Source organism: Anser cygnoides, chromosome 9 (assembly GCF_040182565.1).
Source record: "Anser cygnoides isolate HZ-2024a breed goose chromosome 9, Taihu_goose_T2T_genome, whole genome shotgun sequence".
Classification (NCBI taxonomy): domain Eukaryota; kingdom Metazoa; phylum Chordata; class Aves; order Anseriformes; family Anatidae; genus Anser; species Anser cygnoides.
Window position 1 is genome coordinate 6,086,867 of NC_089881.1, and position 20,262 is coordinate 6,107,128.

Sequence of the window (20,262 nt, forward strand, 5' to 3'; positions counted from 1 at the left end):
ATACTCAAGTGCAACACCACTTTCTACATTAACCCCAAATTCCATTCTTTTTTCCCAGGTAATGTAATACATTTCCTTAGGAAAAAAAACACATGTGCTTCAACATTCCTTTAAGTTAATAATACATCGCAGGACATCAGTTTTTTGAAATCCATTTACTATTCTAAATATTCTGGAGCCCCACCAGCCATACAAAGTCTCTTGTTTTATAAAGCTCTTTGGTAGCCAAGATGTCAGACTTCATCGCCTGCCATGTAGGAGGAGATCTCTCTGGGGAGATCTGTAAAATTACAAAAGCATTATTTGCTTCAGATTTGCTCCACTGGTCCACAATGTTCACTTATGCATGAATTCATCTCAGAGTCAAGGGACTGACAGAAAGGTACCAGTGGTTTTCAAGCAATCCTTGTCATCTCCTGAAGAATTTGAAGTAGATATGTGGATGACTAAAACATGGTATGACATTATTAGATTCTCTTAAAGTATATCACTTTTCTGCCAGATAAAATTGAAGAGGAATAAATGGGGTCAAAGGATACACTCAGGATGCCTGAGAACAGAAGACTTGCATATTTTCAAAAGGTGAAATAAATTTCAAATGAAGTGTTCTCTAATAGTCACTTGCTACTGATCAGCAGGTTAGAAACTCCAGATGACAGATGTTGCTTTGTTGCAGTTGCAATTTTTATTAAATGCTCACAAAGTATTTGCTAGGTTTATATTTACATGAAGAACCTTGATGCTCTTGTAGGAAGTTAAAATTGTTTTAATTATCTGTCATTTCATATGTTCACTTTTTAAAACAGTAACAGAACTTTATTTTACACTCTTTACCTAACTTATTTCTCCTCTTACAAAATCCTGCTTAATTATAGAAGCATAGATTTTATATGTATATAAAATATTTTATTGCTGTATGCAAGCAAACTGAAAATCTGCTTATTCTTCCATATATTTTGGTGAGTTCTATATGCATATTTTGGTATGTTTCATCACTAAATAATAATCACAATCCCAGATCTGAATTGAGAATAAAACTGTGAGAAAACATGTTTATTGAAGTCAATCATGTCAGGCTGAGCACTGTAAATACTTTTTTTTTTTTAAGAGGAAACTGGATTCGGTATTCACAGGTATCATCTGAAATTGACATATTACTGCAAGACAGTTCTGACATTTAAAACTTTTTCTTTCTTCTGCAGATAACATAAACAAATAATAATCCTTGTCCTGGTTTCAGTTAGGACAGAGTTAATTTTCCTCCTAGTAGCTGGTAGGGTGCTATGTTTTGGATTAGGATGAGAAGAGCTCTGATAACATGCTGATGTTTTAATTGTTGCAGAGCAGTGCTTACACCAAGCCAAGGACTTTTCAGCCTCTCGCTCTGTCCTGCCAGCGAGCAGGCTGGGGGTGCAGCAGGAGCTGGGAGGGGACAGACCCAGGACAGCTGACCCAAACTGGCCAAAGGGGTATTCCATACCATCTGATGTCATGCTAAACAATATATAGGGGTGGCTGGCCGGGGTGGGGGCCGGCTGCTCGGGGATAGGCTGGGCATCGGTCAACGGGTGGTGAGCAATTGCATTGTGCATCACTTGTTTCGTACACATTATTATTAGTAATACTATTATCATTATTATTATTATTATTGTTATTTTCCTGTCTTAATAAACTGTCTTTATCTCAACTCACAGGCTTCACTTTCCCGTTTCTCTCCCCCATCCCAGAGAGGGAGGGAGGAGGGTGAGCGAACGGCTGTGTGGTGTTTAGCTGCCGGCCGGGTTAAACCACAACATCCTGTAGGTCTATTTCTATTGCTTCCTTTCCTTTCCTGTCCTGTCCTGTCCCTGTCCTGTCCTTTCCCCTTTCCTCCTTCCTAATATAACAGTGTTTAGAACCCTAACCTAACAAAACAGAAAAGGCATTCAGAATATATGACACATAGGCCAAGCCTTTGTAGAACTAGCATTGAAGTCTTATTTCATAGCCATTGTTCATAAAAGTAATGAACTTTCTAGAACAGTTTCAGGAATATATACATGCACATGTAAACACAAAGTTTTTTGGTTTTTGTTTTTTAATATATCTATTGTTCTTATAATAAAATCTAACAAAATAGTTCTGATTAGTTATAGAAATACTGCATTAGAAGACTACAACAAATTACTCAAGTCTGGGTAGTAAGAGATGCTCATATCTTTCAGATTTTGTATTTTTAAAAATATTTAGTAGATCCAAGTTTAGACTTAAGAATTGAATGTATTATAAATACAAGACTGTCAATTTTTCCTCTTTCTCCTTCTATACTATGACAACCATTGGTAGCACTACACATTTCAACTACCAGTAACAACTCCAAAAACCACAATCTTCATAATCCTCCTTCCTTCTGATAAAATTGCAGAATTCAAACTAAATGGTTTTCTGATATTGAAATACAATATATGATTCCATAAATATGAATATTTATAAAGTAGCTTTAATAAAATGTTGCTGAACTTGGTAGCTGGTTTATTTGAAGGAGGAAACAATTGTTTAATTAAAACAAATGTTTTAATGGAAAAAGCTTATTATTTAACCCATACCTGGTTATAGCACAACTTTGTTGATGACAAATTTTCAACTTAATATTGTCAGGTTCTTCAGGATAACATTACGGAATTGATTTTATCAAACCCATTTGCTGATTAATATATAAATCAAGTTTTTTTTTAATCCTCTGAAGTCAGAAAAGCAAGATGCTGCCCCATATTGTACAAGTCTGTAAGTCTGAAATATAACTTGCTTGTTTGTCTGACTTCAATTTCTTTGCAAGCAAAAAATGGTCTATTAAATAATGAAAAGTATTGGTACAAACAAAGTGGAAATTAATGTTTTAAAATGGTATATATTTACTCAGATGAAATAGATTGTATTTAATATATATTAAAAATGTATTCTATAAACAAAACATGATAAGTTTGCATGTTTAATTGTTATGAAAATTGTGAGTATAATCCTAAATCTGAGTGCTGGAATTTCTTTTGAATAATTTACACTGTCCTTGAAATGTCAGTGATACAGATTTCAGAGGAACATAAAAAATACTGTCATTTCAAGGTAATTTTATAGTTTTAAAAAATATTACTGGAATCTAATTAGCTATTCCACAGTCATCCTTCATAAAAATATACATGCAAACACTGATACACATTCTCTGTGTATATACCTGAAAAACCCACACAACCATGACACTATGAAGGCTGTTATAGAATCACAGAATAGTTTAGATTGGAAGGGACTTTAAAGATCATCTAACTCCAGCCCCCCTGCCATGGACAAGGACACCTTCCACTAGACCAGGTTGCTCAAAGCCCCATCCAGCCTGGCCTTAAACACTTCCAGGGATGGGACATCCACAGCTTCTCTGGGCAACCTGTTCCAGGGCCTCACCACCCTCACAGAGAAGGATTTCTTCCTAATATCTAATCTAAGTCTGCCCTTTTCTTGTTTAAAGCCATTATTCCTTGTCCTATCACTACATTTCCTGAGAAAAAGTCCCTCTCGTTTTCCTGTGGGCCCCCTTTAAGTCCCAGTAGGACCTTATAACATAGAAGGATTGCAGTTTTCAGATGTACTGGAAAGCAATGGGTTTATTAGAACAGTAAGTAGATGTACAGTGAGACAGGATGTACAGCTAGCTACCTTCTCTGAAGAACTTTTCTAAAAATTATTTGTAAAATCAGAGACAGCTATCATCTGATACTAATAACTGAATGTTTATAAGACATTTTGTTCATATATTGCCTTACACTGCTAAAGTACAAAGCAAAGAGTGCTCTTTATTATTATTATTTTATTTTCAGAACCTGTTCCCAACTTTGTCACACATACAGGCATGGTAGATCTCTCCGTTTTTGTTGCTGCTTGTTTTGTTTCAAATCAAGTGTATCTTATCATTAATAAGGCCATAACTCCAAGAAAAGGGATTATATTGAAGGTGTGCAGGACTGCATATGGGTTACATATCTCTCAGCCTCAAGGTTAAAATGCTTTGTTCTGTGTAAATAAAAGAACATTTTTTTTTCTGACATATGCTGTGCCCAGTGACACTTCAACAGAAGAGTATCATACTGTCTATAAACACACATATTATCAGGGTCAACTCGCCACACTAGCATAGGCCCTTCAAATGCAGCAGAAGACACAAGGCATTGAGGAAGCACATTGGCAATTCAACTACCTCTATAAGCCCATCCTGACAAACACACCAACTCAACAGGCTTTGTGCAGAAAGTCCACTGAATTCTGTCAGCACAGTTTACAGAGGTGTATTTTTATACTTATCCTTTACTTTCTGAGATTCCTATTTAATATGCCTGCGTGACCATTCCTTTCTGGAATGGTAGATTTTGGGAAATTCATGAGTTGCTATGAATTTAAGTATTTGTTGTGTAGCCACGGAACCAAACCAGTGTACATACGGGCAGTCAGTCAAGCCTGATCCATTACCTGATTTCCCAATGAAAACAATTGGGTAACTGGCAGTTACACTCTCCTTTTCATATACTTTGGTTCATTTCAACTACTTTAATGCAACAGTAACCAGGACTGCTTCCCAGTTTCCAGGTTGATGCTCTGCAGAAGCTTCTGCTGAGATCAGTTTGGGGAGATGACCTGAGCACCCACTGCTGTCATCCCCGCAGGGCAGGAATCACTGTGCTCTTCTCTTCCTCAACATTTAAGTGCAGATACAGCCTGTAAAACCCCGATCTCTATCATCAAAATTACCAAACAGTCTCACAAGCTTTTCCTGACTAATTTCCTAGTCTGTACGTTGCTGAGGTCATAAATCAAAGTGCTTTACACTTTGGTACATTTGTTTCAGAAGATCATATTCTTCACAGAGATAACACAAGGAAGAAATATCTATGATGCCTGGCATTATAATGTGATTATAAACAGTAATGCCAGTCACACTGTAAAGTGTCCAGCACTGCAACATGTTAGAAAATACTGGTTAAGAATGGAAGATGAATCAGTAAAATTTAGGAAACTTAATTCTACTTTCTTAAACAGACACAATATGAAACACGCTTGGATTTAATGATCATCTCCTGTCTTTCCTTCCACTGCGTAAGTCAGTTCACAGGACTGACTCAGTGTTCAACAGATAACGTGAACACTAATTTATTTTCATCCCCTTCTCATCCTATTTAACTGTTTGATATTTCTTTTATAAGGGAAATCTGCTATATGTTCTCTTCCAGTTTTCTTGCATCAATCTTCAGCATTGTAAAATCTACTGGAATAATGTAATAAAAGATATATTTATGTAACCATAAGCATCAGAGCACTATATTACATCCATGGTAAGTGGAATGTAGCTTTCTGACAAGCAAATAAAGACTGCACTCACTTTTCACTGCCCATTAAAACATTGTTTAAGTGTTTCCCATTAAAAGAAAAAGTTTTTAATGAAAAGATACTTTAAATTACTGAAAGAGTATATGGAGGAGCTCCTTGGACAATGTAAATGTGACAATCTACTCAGTTTAGAGTTTTTTTATCATTTGGTCTTTGGTGTGAAGTATTCTGAGCCTACACTGCTTCCCCAATGCTGCTTCCTATTTGACAACAAGACCACTTGGGGGTGGATAGAAGAAAATGGTAGGTGTTCTAAAGCTTGCCTTTTTTTTTTTTTCCCCACTCTTAATTAATCATTTACTATATTTCCATTTGCTATGATCTCTACCTTACTGGAGAGATGCCTGGCCTAGACAAATATTAAAATACCAATCATTAAAAACATCATTAATTGTAGCTGAGAAGTCTTAAACCTTGATTCATAAATTATTTAGTGAATTAGAGAAACACATTTGAGGACTAACTGCTGTCAAGACTAACAGGAGGAAACTGCAAGCACATCCACAATACTTCACAAGTCTGCATTGATTTTCACTTGCACACATTTTTGGCTGTATAGCCTTTAATACACTCGAGTCTAATCCAAGTTCTTTTGAAGTTAATGGAAATCTCTCCACTGACTTATACCATGCTTTGCAATAAGCCATTTATATAGCACACTGATTTACTGGATCTGACCTTAAAGTTTTAATATTCCAAGTTTTCTCCTTTTAATGAACTTGATGAAATAAAAGTAGATATAAATTGATGAGATTTGTCCTCTAAACCTTCATTTCCATAGCTTTGTTTACACAGGGACCTGACATGTAAGTGCATTTGACTGTGTTTACACATGCAAAATTTCAGAAAAACATTCTCATCTCATTGTCTAAATTTATTCTTGTTAAACCAATACAGACTGATTAAGGGAAAGCATCATTTTTATTGTACTTTTGCAGAATTGATTCAAATGCCAGGATTATATTTCCTGGACATATTTTAGGATATTTCATGTTACTGTAAATTTACTGATTTGAGAAGAGATGCACAAGTTTAGACCAGCTGTGGACATGAGCCTTGATACTTAAATTGTCTGCTGGTCTCTCTCCTCTGGTCATTGAGTTCCATGCACTTGTCCATAAAAAGAAATGAAAAATGGGGTTCTGAAATATGTGCATTTCATATTTTGTTAGTGTCTTAGAGGATGCTCTTTCTTATAACTGGCCCATAATATCTAAGCTTTATCACATGGCTTTATCACATGGATCACATGTAACAATGCCAGTATTCTGGCATCCACTTGTGCTTAGAACTGGAAGATGCAGGCTTCTTATGCTTTATTTTAGTTTTCTGCTCACCGACACATAGCTAATAACAGTCCCAGTCTCAGCAGATCACCCGTCTATCGTTCTTAATGTTTCAAGTTACAAAAGTCTTCATTTCCTATTCTCATGCATACATTTTACATTCTCATGCACACATTTTACATTCAGGAATCTGGGAGATTAATAAACAGGAATAGAAACTAAATTTTAAGTCTGTTATTCTATGAAACATCAAATTTTTGGAAACTATTCTTAAAATGAAAATGTGTAAAATCAACCAAATTCCTGCTTAGGGAATGATCTGGTGATAATGATTGTGTCTTGAACAAATGTAAATGAAGTGGACTTATTTATCATTTGATGAGAAAAAACAGATTATGGTTCACTTCAGGTGAACAGATAATTATTCACATTCCTGAGTTTAGTTAGGATGGAACCTAAGCGTGTTCTGGCACCAAGGCTAAGAAGCTAAGAGCAACCCCCTCCCCCACCCCCCAAAAAAAAAAAAAAAGAAAAAAATAGAAGAGTCAAATATCACAAATGTCAGTGAATATAATTAAGTTGCATAGAAAACTAAGACATCTCAGGGAAAAAAATGAACAAACTACAAAACAACATTGAACAGACTGTCTGTTGAATAGACTGGGATCAAAAGAGACATGAGATAAGTGCTATCCTGAAAGCCACGTCCCCTCCCCCGCAAAAAAAGAAATGAAAGCTGGTGCAGATAGTTGACGGATGAAGCATTGCAATGGGGTGGCAACCTTAAGGTGAAGGATAGCAAAAAAGAGATGTAGGAGATGTAACTAAGAAAGCCAAATACAATAAAGGAAAGAGATAAAGATCAAAGAAAAGGACACGGAGCAAGTATATCCTGAGGGACTCAGATCAAAGAATAAGGCATTAAAAGGATGACATAAAAAGAAGAAATAGATTAGCTACTGTTCACTTGGAAAACTTAGCAACATTTAGAAGTAAAGACATTTCAATAGGAAATGATAGTATGTTTATCTAAGTAATTCCCATGCTAATATTATAATACAGGGTGCAATAGTAGACTGAGGGAAGTCAGTGAATGAAAGACACTCACTTCAGCTGGGTTGTCTGAGTATGAAACGATTTAAAAACTGAAAAAATAAACTTTAAAAATGATAGGAAAATTGCTGTGATGAAAAATTATACTATTGAAAGATACTTGAGAAAGATGGTTTTAATACATGAAGAATGGACCTGTATAGCATGTCATACTTAAAGGACAAATGAAAAGTTTCAAAAAATCTGAAGGAGACAATATTGGTTGAGTGGATGTAGGAAAAAAAGTTATCATATAAATATGAACAGACTAAAATATCTATGAAACTTGTATAAAACTGAAAACTGCAAAAATTATGCAATTTGGGGCTATAACGACTTTTGGACTGAGAGAACAAATAAGAAAATAACCCTTTGGGGAGAATGGGTAACATAGGAAGCATAAAAGTTTCTGGTTTGTCCTGACTATATATTTTACTAATGTTCTAGAAAGCATGTTTACCAAGATCGCCTACTATCACTCATTCCTTACATTTTTGTAACTTCAGGAATGCATTAAAAGCAAACAAAAATTGAAAAGAATTTAAAAAGTCTGAATTTAACGTACAAAGTTAACATCTAACATGTCTATATAATCATTAATTTCCTTAGTTGTCTTCAAGTTCAGTCTGGGTGGCGTGTTTTGAGTTTAGGGCAAGTCTTCTGCTGGAGGTCATGTTTTTAATTTCATATTGCAGCTCAACTCAATGTTCAGTTGGGCTGTTTTGCTGTGTAAATTTCTGCAAAGAGCACTATATGTCGTTACTGTAAAAAAAAAATGTTGCTCATGGATATATAATGCACAGAATTCCTCTATAAATGTCTCTTTTGCTAGAGGTGTTGAAAATGTGGCCCAGTTCATCAAAAACACAGCTGCTTTCCTTGGGGTTTCAGAATGCTCATAACAAGTACATTTTTTTTTATGAATTAGTGAGAACACCCTGAGGAAAACAGCTGCATTATTACAGGACCCATGAAATCTCAGATGAGTCTGAACTATTGTATTTTTAAAGGACTGCTACTTTAAAGACTCTCTATTTTCAAGCAATATAATATTATTTGATTTTTTAAAAAAATATATTTTAGAGGAATATATGATGGTGATTATTTTTAGTTGTCTGGCACAAGCTGCTAATACTGAAAGACCTTGGTTGTTGCTATCACCCTTTCAAATGGAGGCAATACATACCACCATGCTAAACAAAAAACAGTAGGTGTTAGTGCCGTTAAGCAATATTTTCTACCAAGCACTTAGCAATTGGACTGAGAATGAGCTGATCCAAGAAGCTGTATAGATAGGTAGATTCACCTCTCAACTGTTTCACTAATCTTTATGTACACAGCTAAGTCAACAGATTCAAAGCTTACTTTATGGCTGAAGTCCTACACCTTAACAAGTTTGCAGTGAGGAATTCTTATTAGTCTTCTGGAGCCCCTACATAATTTTTTTACTGAAACAACTGGAGAAGTCAGCCTTCTGTCTTTCTAAATATCTGCTTTTCCTATACTGAAAAACTAAGCAGCAAATATAAGATCTAGGACGTTTCTTCTTCACCTGTGCTTTGTTTTCTGTGTGACCTCTTTAGGTTCACTAGAACTACCTTAATGCCTAGGTATTTGTGTCCAGAAGATAATATTTCTAACCCTCTTCATAAGAGGTATGACATTGAGCAAACTCAGTCCTCAAAGGTGCTGCATATCTACTGCATGAGCCTGGATAGGAAATGGCATTTGGATCCTACATCACAGCATGTATGTACATGGTTCCTTGTGTTTACTGAACCACATAAAAATCTGCTCACTGAATGAGGAAGTGTGGAGTGATATCCCAAGGATGCCCAATACTTTGTTTGGATTCTCAAAGCCAGAATTTATAAAGCACTTGTAGGTTCTTTGGGGACGGAATACTCTGGAAATGTAAAGTATTTGCAGTAAGGAATTATTTCAACTAAATTTTGAAATGAATAGTATTTGGCTTTAGCAGGTATACTATTACTTGACAAAGTTTATGTCTCTGTCTATAAATCCAGAAAATCTCCATGGGCACCAGACAAAGGATGATGAAATATAGTGAAATTACTTCTTCCTAAATATGTCTTAAAATATATCTATAGGCTAGGAACAAGGTAAAAAGTATCCAGGAAATAAATTATTATTATTTTTATTATTTTTTTTAATTTAGAAACAATCTATTTAATTAATTTACAGCCAGCAGAATTAAATAACGGGTGTCTCTGCCACGACAGATATGAAACTTACTCAAGAACAATAATTCTGAGTCTGATCATTAAAATTGAGTCAACCATAAATCAGTTTGCTCTGTTACAAAGTCTGCCATCATATGGCACTGTTGTGCAGAGGTGTTAATTTAATCAGTCTGATACTGAAACTTGCCTCCAAGTAGCATGTATTTGACAGGTATATTATATAGCTAGTGCAGGTGAAAGTTCTGTGACCTGAATTGCTACTGTGAGCTACTGTAACTCACAGCCTATTTTATTTTTCTTTAGCTTGCTTCTTTCTGGCCAGCCACACATAATTTTGTAAATATAACTATGCAGAACCTTTTTTTTTCTAGTTCCTTATGCCTTTGCCCTGAGAACCTTTCTAGATTGCAAAACTCCTAGAAAGGCTCTAAACAGAAGAGTTCATGGAAGGAAACATACCAGGGAAAATCCTAGAAAAAGTTGGAAATTTCCTAGAAAGTTTCAATATCAAGGGATTCTGGGAGAGCATAGGAAAACATTTAGAAAGCACTAGGGAATTCTTAGAATGGTTACAAACAGAAAAACTCCTAGAAAGAAGTTAAACATTTCTCAAATGTGGTGGGAAATTCCTAGAAATTGCATAAAAATTCCTAGAAAGCACACTGAATGTCCTTTAGAGTTTTCAGATTAGTGAAATTTCAGAAAGCATTGAAAACTTCCTAAAAAAAATGCTCAACCATGTTTAGAAAGGTTCTAGAATTTGTAATTGCTAGAAAGTAGCGGTAAATTCCTAGAAAGCAAGGTGCAATTCCTAGGAAGGTTCTGAGAAATTCCTGAAAAGCACTGGGGAAGACCTAGAATAATCCTAGACAGAATTCCTAGCAAGTAGTGAGAAATTCTTGGATATTACAAGGAAATTCCTAGAAAAAGTTCTGGACTAAGGAACTAGAAAATGATCAGAAATTTGTAGAAAGGTTCTGGATAGAAAAAATCCTAGTGATCACTAGAATATTCCTATTATTGTTCTTAAAAGGAAAGTTCCTAGAAATCAGTCAAAACCTAATGGAAAGCTCTGGGAAATTTCTGGAAAGTTTCTAGCTAGAAAAATTCCTAGAAAGGTATACTAGGACTGAGAAATTCCCGGAAAGCTGAGACATTCCTAGAAAGCAGACAGAAATTCCTTGAAAGTGCAGGCAATTTCCTAGACACATTTTAAGTTGAGGAATTTGTAGTAAGGACAGAGATATTCCTGTGAAGATTTTGTCACGGTCCCTCCCACCTGTTCTATTTTTAAATGTGTACACCTCTTTTATTTTTGCTTCTTTTTCCTTTGTCTAGAAGGCAAGCAAAATACTCTGAGGGAACAATAAATGGACTCTTTAATCATGGGAGGAAGCAGAGATGCCAGAGCTCTCCATCTCAGTTGTGCTCAGCCATTGTAGCCATTAGTAGGAGAGTTAGGCCTGATTAGCATACCTGTTAGTGCTGCAGTAGATGAACTTTAACCAAGCTTTTAAGCAGAACTATGAAAACATGAAAACAGCCCCTTGAATAGGTTTTGAGTGATCAAGAAAACAGATAGCCAAACTATGCAAATAACCTGTTGATGACCAAAAAGTGTAACTGTGTCCAGAAATGCCCTTAACACACAGGTTGGTAGTGCTCACAACAGCATAATCTGAACAGTCACAAACGAACTATTCACTACCCAATCCTGTAACTGTGGAAAATAATTTTCCGTGAGACTCCAAGAAATACTGGGTTAGAGACTCCAGAGAGAACCCTGATAAAGGAGCACCTGAGAGGCTGCAAGGGGACCCCATGGCCCTCCAACAGGGTTCAAGCCCCCCTCTGCAACACCCAGAGACCCCAAGAGACCCCAACAGAGGCCAGGGTCCCCCAGAACCCTGCATTGGGGTCACACAGGCTCATCTGCCTGGTTTGTCCTGGGCCACACCATTGCTACCACAGAACAGGGAAGCCATGCAATCTGTAAAATCGATGTATTTGTGATTGAAGTGTTTTGGTATCCAAATATATTTAGCCTCCACACTGTTGTTTGGTCTTCAATCACAATGGCTATATGAATCTCATTTTCATTCTGTGAAGTGGTAATTTATCATTTCATCTGAAATCATGGCTAGGCATAGAACAGAACACATGTACAATGAGAGTGAGTTTGAATCCCATAGGAAATGCAATAAAAAAAAGTCAAAACAGACAGTGGAAATATAAACACATACTGGCGAGGGAAAGTACCCAATGCTATGCAGCAGGACAGCAGCAGATTACAGCCCAGGAACAGTCAGCTAACAAACTCAGAGACTAGAAAAAGCATGGTCTAAATTTAATTTTAAGCTCATTTGTTATCTCAATTTTGAACTGCCATGGGCACTGCAATACCAATAGTTCTTTGGCAGTACTTCTGTAGGACTGGTTTCCTAGAGGGTTTGTTGAGTTACTTCTTATTACACCAGTCCTATTGCACTGCATAAAGAAGTAAGAAAATGTGTGAAGTTTTTACCTTAGGTCTCCTGAGTCCTAGCTCAGTACGGCCTTTTAAGTTTCCCTGCTTCTGTTCAGTGGCTACATATAGATTAGAAAAGGCTTAAGACTCAATTACATGGAATTACCTCCAGAGATTTTAATATAGACTTTTTTCTTCTTTTTTCTGACAGCGCCTTTGTATAGACAGATCAACTGAAGTAGTTGCATTTAACCAGAATTTTAATCAAATAGACAATATTTCTTATATTTAAAATATTTATTTTAATGCTTCATTTGTTTAAAGATGCATTTCAGTAAAAGCTGAACACTATCAAGTTGTACACATGGTGAACAGCGCTGCTTAGGACAATACAACTACCTAGGAGAGGGATGAAAGACTCCCCTAGCTCTATTGTGTCTAGGTGGTGAACTGATAAACCAGGGGCCAAATGGCAAAAGGAGGAGGAAACTGAGCTGTGAAAGAGAGAAGTTAGTCCAGTATACGATAGAAGTTCCTGGAATATTCAGTAAAGAAAATGGTGTAATTCCCTGGTCCTCTTGAGCATCCTGGTTAGATTCTTAGGAAAGTAGGCAATTTTGAGCATTTCATATGTTAAGAACAGATTTATTCAACTTATTTCAAATCAGTCTTTTTACTTCCTATTTAAGTAAAGTTGTTCAGCTAATTTAAATTCTGAAAATAATCAAGTACATTATTATTGTCATCTATACCGTACTGCTTTGTCAGGCAGCCTACAGTCTTGAATTAAGACGCCTGATCTTTGAGTTAAAGATGCCATGAGAATTAAAGCATTTTATTAGTTTTAAAGACAATGAATTGAGTTGCAGAGAGGTCATATGAAGTATTCAAAGTGGCATAGTGCCTTGCTTGGATGTTGAACAGCAGTTATTAATCTGGAAAATGTTGCTCTGAGAGAGCTAAAAATCAAAATCCAATTAAAATTCATCATTGTCTACCTTTAGAAACAAAATATTTAATTCTGGGTATAGACTGAGATTCATGGTTTTAGTACGTGATTTTGCACTTCCCACACACATCTGCCTGCATTACGGGTCTCCCCTCCTTTGAATGTCAGGTATAAATAGTGCTAAGTAGGCAATATAGATTAGCCCTTGCTCATACAGAGATAGCAATGTTGTTGCTGCAGCTAGAGTGAACAATACAGTTATTAATTTTTAAGCCTTCTAGGTTTTCTTACATTTCAAAAGTAAAGAAGAAATAAAGCCTGTAACTCTGGGAGAAGCAAGTACCTAGGCCAACCTGTTAGACTAACTCTGAATTAAGACATGAATACAGCATGCTCACTGTTGCAATAGGTACCACTATATTAGCAATTTACGTATATTCTGAGGTTTTAGCATTAGCATTGCAATTTAGGGTTAGACAGGACTGACATTCCAAGATTCTCCAGACATTAATTAAAGCTCTGGCTGTATCATTTTCTGTCTTTATTACAGACACATGATTTTTAAAACCCTTCATTTATGACCAAAATCCAAATGGAAGATATCTGGGGATCAGCAAGCATTCAAACAGGTATGTCTACAATAAATTTACGAATGTATAGCACTGAGAGCCATGTCATAAATCTTCAGTGCTTTTATATCTTCCCACTCTGGTAAGGATGTGGAATTCAGCTTTAAGTCCTTGCACTTTACTTCCTTTAAAGTAATACATTTTCATGTCTAAGTAATTTTTGTGGAACTATATACTCCTTTAAATCTGATCAATTGTATTCACAGTAACAGCAAAAATTCTAATTATATTGAAAACCCCGGGATATTCTGTAAAGTCATAACAAGAGTCCATCTCTTGATAGGTCACAGAGGACAGAGCAGGTACCAAAACACATGCAAATAAATTAAAATATAGACATTTGTAAAGTATTTTTTTCCTGTAGAAAAACTGTGCATTGATAGATCTGTATTCCATGTATACTGATCTATGACTACATTTTTCAGAACATGAAAATTTTGTTTCTCAGGCACGTATCAGTTTGACTGTGTCATTCTAGCAAGGTGAATTGTTTCCTTTTAATTTTGTCAAGGTGTACTTTAATGGTCTAATTATATGATATGATTAGTATTTCAATTTTATATTATTGATACTCATTTAAATTTTCAGTTTTTGCATATTTTTCTTTTTACTCATTATTTATTGAATGTTTTAGAAATTTGTATTCTAATCAGTAAGTTGTATTCTTATTGCTCACTGTTAATGTAACAACTGGCATTCAATTTCACTTTGTAGTTAATGTATGTATCATTAAACTGTCAATTAGGTGATCTCCCTTTTAACTGGAATTTCTAGCTTTGGTAATTTTTATATTAAATACACAAGTTTTATGTATATATACGTAACATTTATATACATAAAATTGTTTATTTAGCATAGTGTCTATATAAATATATATATGCACTATATATATACACACATACAGCAAAAGCCTTTTTCCTTCCATTACATATACTTCTATAGTGATTTCATAATATAAAATTTAATATATTTGTGTAGAGTTTTACAATAATAGACTTTATCAGTTATGCAGTCCATTCCAAGTGAACAGTAAAAACGTCAATTATCAGCCTGGAATAAAACACAGACACAAGTCTGAAAGTCGATGTATTCAGGATGGGGAACCTGTAGAGTCTTCCAATCCAGAATCAAAGCACTCAGTGAATGGCTACTTGGCCTGGGCAGTTTGCCCACTGTAAATGTCTGGAAGGTAACCAAGTGGCCTGCCTGCCTGGTTTCCATCATAAACATTAATTGATTCAACATATTCCAGTAGGAAATTTGCCCTTTGACTTTCCTATATGTAGGAATCAAATGGAAGGATTTGGTAGATGCTTTATTACTCAGACTCTGCACAGTTTCACCACAACACTAAATATCCTCAGTGTTTTTTTTTTGTTGTTTGTTTTTTGTTTGGTTTGGTTTTTCTTAGATTCTGTCCATGCACCTAACTCAGCAATTACTGAGTCTGGTAAAGTTGGAGTAGCAATTGAAAACAATTGTAAAAGGTTATTTGAAAAAGAGGAATAGGAGGGTAAGATTTTTTTTCCCTTTCATAACAGTTTTCTCTCAGATAGTTCCTCAAAAAAGCATACCTGAGAGAAACAAAAACAAACAACAAAAAACCCAACAACTCCTAAATAACAGGATTGTAAATTTATGTACATGTAAAGCTTTTTTATTTCCATGATGCACCAAATCAAAACCTAAACATCTCTTTATAGAAATGCACAAATAATGGACAAAGGCAATAACAAAATAATTATATTTTATGTGCTATCATTCAAGTTGCCATAAAGCTTCTGAATTAAGAGCTAATTAATATGAATGAGGGCTGCACTGTTGCTATGGGGATAGAAATGGCATAATCTATTAAAAAAATACACTCACACCTCTTGAAGCCATTCTACCAGTCTGTCTAGCCCAGCTACAGACAAAACAAGACTGTAGAATTAATTTACACATTGAAATTTATCTTTGGAACTAGGGTTACATTTAATTTGTAGTGTAGTTAAAGGATTCTTTATAGATTCCAGTGGAATTCCCAGGCAGATGTAACTGATTTAGGAGCACAGGTCCATCCGGCTTTCAAGTGCAAGTCAAGCTCTTAAGTCACCTAGACATTTTTTTTGTACTGACCTTTAATCATACTTATACCAGGCAGATGAAAAGGGAAAAAAAAATGCACAAATAACAAGTCAGTTGGAACCTACATTCTAATCTTTTCTCATCTACATATTTCTGTTGTGTTTTCCTGCTTAGTTACAGATTATTATTCACATTTTCAAACTTGAGAAGTAAATTGCCAGACCTGCAGGGTGAGAATTGCTGACATACATATATGCCAATAACAAGAGAACCACTGATTTCAAGCAGATCTCATACTTCCTAGAGGCTCTTATTGAAAAATGGACCTTGTTATTTCTGTGGAATACAACTTGTTCTTAGTTTACACAGACTCTACTTATTTGAACTATTTTTATTCATTATAAATATAATAAATATAATAAATATAATGTTACATTCTGTTAATATACTGTTTATTTTAAAATAAAGTGACTATTCAACAGTGAATCAAATGCACTAAAATTGATGAAAACTTCATTTACATGTAATGTTTTTCAGAAAATAATTCAGAACTAATTGCTATTCAAAAATGTTTATGATGTATAAGTGTTACAAATAATCTTAAAAATATAAAAGACATATGAAATACTTCAAAGCTATACCTGACTCCTCCTCAAAAAATAAAAATAAAAATTAAAACATAAAAAAATAGAAAGAACAGATTACTTCAATTCATTCTCATCCTTTTGCCTGATTTCTGTTCACAAAAACTTTCAAGAATTCTTTTCCCTGACTGTAAACAAAAATGGGAGAAGGCTGGGTCAGTTATTCCCCCCAGCAGCTTGCAGAGGTTAATAAGGAGCTACAGTATTTTCCCCTTTTGTTAGCATAGGCCTGTAAGTCCACTTATGATTCAAAAGCAGGAAGTTGCCTGAAATAAAATTGGCAAAATTTCATTTTTGTTAAAAAGGGCTGACTAGTGGTAGTGAAAACAGGAACTGACAGCAACTTATTTCAGCCAGAGAAGCTCATAAAAACACTCAGTCTATGCAGTGATCAGAAGTAGTGTAAATTAGCGTGAAACCAACAACTCTTTCACTTCCTTCATGAAGTTTTTCTTTAGTCCCTAAGAAGAAATCCCTGCATTTAGATTTTCTGCATATTGTTATTTTCCTTTTGGTCAGTATTGGTACTATAATCCAGTAGTTTCCAAACATTATTAAGAGTATGATATGTGTCTGAGCTTTACATAAACACATCATTTTAAACAAAGCTTGTGCAGTATCAGAGAGGTCAGGGAAACCCCTCCATCGTTCCTCAAAGTCATCACCTGATCCTCTGGAGAAATACTCTTTAAGATACTGTGGTTAAAGAAACACTAATGAAATCTTGATAACTGTCTAGTCAACACGTGTGTTATAAAAGACAGGGACAAAGTAACAAGCTAATCAGTAAATTGCAGTTTGTTTGATGCAGTAATGCAAGAGACAGGAAGTTTCAGGAAACTCTTAAGAGGAACAAGGAGATGGGTGGGATACAAGTCCCAGATTGAAATGCTTAAAGCTTCATATTAGAGGAATGAGAGGATCCAAAGGAAACCCACTCTGCTTCCAAGTGCGTCTGTTAAGACTGAAAGGGAAGCCTGACACTCCCTAAAACAATATTTCATTGTAATTCTTTTCAGGCTATCATAATTTATGAGAAAGACTATAAGGCAAGTTCAGGGTCAGTGATCAGAAACATACACATGAGTTACTGTCCCAGCCTGTGCCCTTGCTGGCCTTAATTTAACATGGTCCAGTCACATTCTCTCAAGCACTTAACTTTTAACCATCTACCTTAAAAGATACAGCAATTAGTGATGAAGAAAAAAAAAAGAAAAAAAAAGATAGAATGACTACATTCCTGAAACATCTGGAGAAGAGGAGAGGCCTCAACTCAAGGATATTTACAGACAGTGGGATGCCTCAAATCAGAAAGAAAGAAAATATATGGCTTCGATTTATATGAAAATAAACCTTTTAACAAAACAAATTCTGTGATGAACAATGTCTTTCATATCAAGAATCATAACATTTCTTCTAACATTAAATTGTGTTTACAAAGTTCCACATTTGAAGATCAGTTATGACTTTTGATATGTATTTTCAGTAACTTGTGAAACAAAAAAAGAGATATATCTAAGAAAAGGAAAAAACTTAGCTAGCTCATTAAATTTCATTCTCCACATATGCAGATTTTATTTTTCACTAAAATACACTTGTCTAAGCTAAGTTTAGTACTTTTTTTTCTTTTTCTTTTTCTTTTTTCTTTTTTTTAATGGTAAACCTTATTCTAAATAAAATAGCCATGTTTTGCAATTTGTATTTATAGCATACTTATAATTTTCCTTTATTAGTTTCAGTCTTCAGTTTCCTCTTTCTTGGGGCTCCTCTGAGTTCCTTACAATTTTTATTATCTTTTTGACAGGAAAGTGCCAAAAATCTGTGGTGGCATGCAAAGGAAGATACATGCTGTTGTTCCATGCTACTGTTCCGGCTGACCATGAATGCCTAAGAAGTTCACTGTCCATCTGAAACTTTCTGCTCCGTTTGAAATTCACTACTTTGTTGCTGTTAATAATTTTGACATGAGATTTCAATGACCAAAAATATTATGGCTTTACAGGTTTCAGTATTGCTCAGTTTCATCTTCCCAGGTGCTCCATCAAGTGACATGAATTAATAGTAAAACTATCACTGAATGATTATATGTGATTTCTTTTCTGGTCAATAAAATAAATTGACTTGTGAACATATTCTGATATGGTTCTCCTGAATTTATGCACAGAACAAAAACCTGCACAATCCAGCCTTGACTAGGTTCATTAATAAAGAAAATTTTGTCTGTGTTGATATGGAAATTCAAAAAGAAAGGCTTAAGTTAATTAGCTTTGTTCTTTGGGTCAACTACCGTCTAGATTTCTAGTTTTTTTTATTTGCTTGTTAGTTTGTTTTGTCTTGCATTGGTTTTAAGAAGCTCAAAAATATTAAATATCTAAACATAATACATTTTTCAACTAACAGAATTACCTGGACTGGACTAAATTAAACTGATTTCATTTAGAACCTTCATTTTCATCAGATGCAAATCACTGCATTTTTATACCCACTTTTTGTTTGAATAATCTGAATATTTTCTAGACTTTGTAATGCTAAATCCTGGTCCCTGTAATGCTTGGCTCTAGAGACAGAAAAATATATCCACCTTTTGTTTGTATGTTATGCTGAATCTCAATAACAATTTTTCAGAACACTAGAAATATAGGGTTTTATTGTAGCTGTCTTTTGGGGTTGCAAATTGTTAACATCTGCCTTTTAGTATCATTTTTTTACAATAGTCTGCTCTCTAGATATCCTGTTAATGACTGTAATTTTCTATTCAGCTGCTATCTGTCAAGGTAGTTTAAAGGTCACTTTTTGCTATGTAATAGAGAACCTCATGTAGAAAGTGGGTACAAGTTCTTTACAGCTAACACAGCTTATGCTTGGATTTGCTTTGCATTTGAAAACAGGGAGTTCAGCAGCCCCAGGCCACATTGAGCTTTCAATTTTAGCCTCCTTTGCTGTTTGATCTGTGGTCATACACTTTTTTTTTTTTCCTAGCAACAATTTTCTACTTCTTTTGTTATCTCTGCTGCATTCATAGTACATTTCTGTAACTGGTAGCACTGGGAGAAAGCAGAGATGCCATAAATTTCTCACACACCTCTCTCTTAGCGAACAACTTTTCTTAAGTTTTTAATTCAATTACTAATGTCATTGGATGTATGCAATCTTTTCAGTGCTACTTACAAATATTATGCCAGAAAGAAAAGGAACTTGATTATTTATAGCTTCTTTATATACATTGAATTAAATGTTTCATGAGTGACTAAATGTATGTTTGGCCATTTTCCTTGGAAACACCTGCCATTCCCCCTACCCCGGGTATTCATTAGTATGACTTAAAACTGAAAGATTGTTTCTCCCGTGGCTAAAATCACACAAAGATAATGAGAACATATTTAAACCCTTTTAGTGTAACAGCAGCCTTACATGAGGGATGTAATTCACATATGAGGCATGTTTGGCTCTTGGAATCATGATGCTATCCCTTCTTTTGGACATCTTACCAAATCATGGAATTGCTGAGGTTGGGAGGG

At 35.0% G+C, this 20,262-nt stretch overlaps 1 protein-coding gene and 1 long non-coding RNA gene across 14 annotated transcripts in view; one reads left to right on the forward strand and one right to left on the reverse strand.

The window, feature by feature from the left end:
* Positions 1–20,262, reverse strand: part of LOC106040346 (uncharacterized) — a 596,086-nt gene that overhangs the window by 81,994 nt on the left and 493,830 nt on the right. The gene's annotated exons all lie outside the window — the stretch shown is intronic.
* On the forward strand, positions 1,534–18,876 carry LOC106036252 (uncharacterized). Of its 4 annotated transcripts, none has more exons than XR_010833455.1 (3): positions 1,534–1,571; positions 13,955–14,033; positions 18,549–18,876. It is a non-coding gene; the product is annotated as an uncharacterized lncRNA (long non-coding RNA). The 4 variants fall into 4 exon arrangements; XR_007162968.2 differs by lacking the exon at positions 1,534–1,571 and adding an exon at positions 4,589–5,351; XR_007162969.2 differs by lacking the exon at positions 1,534–1,571 and adding an exon at positions 5,570–5,649.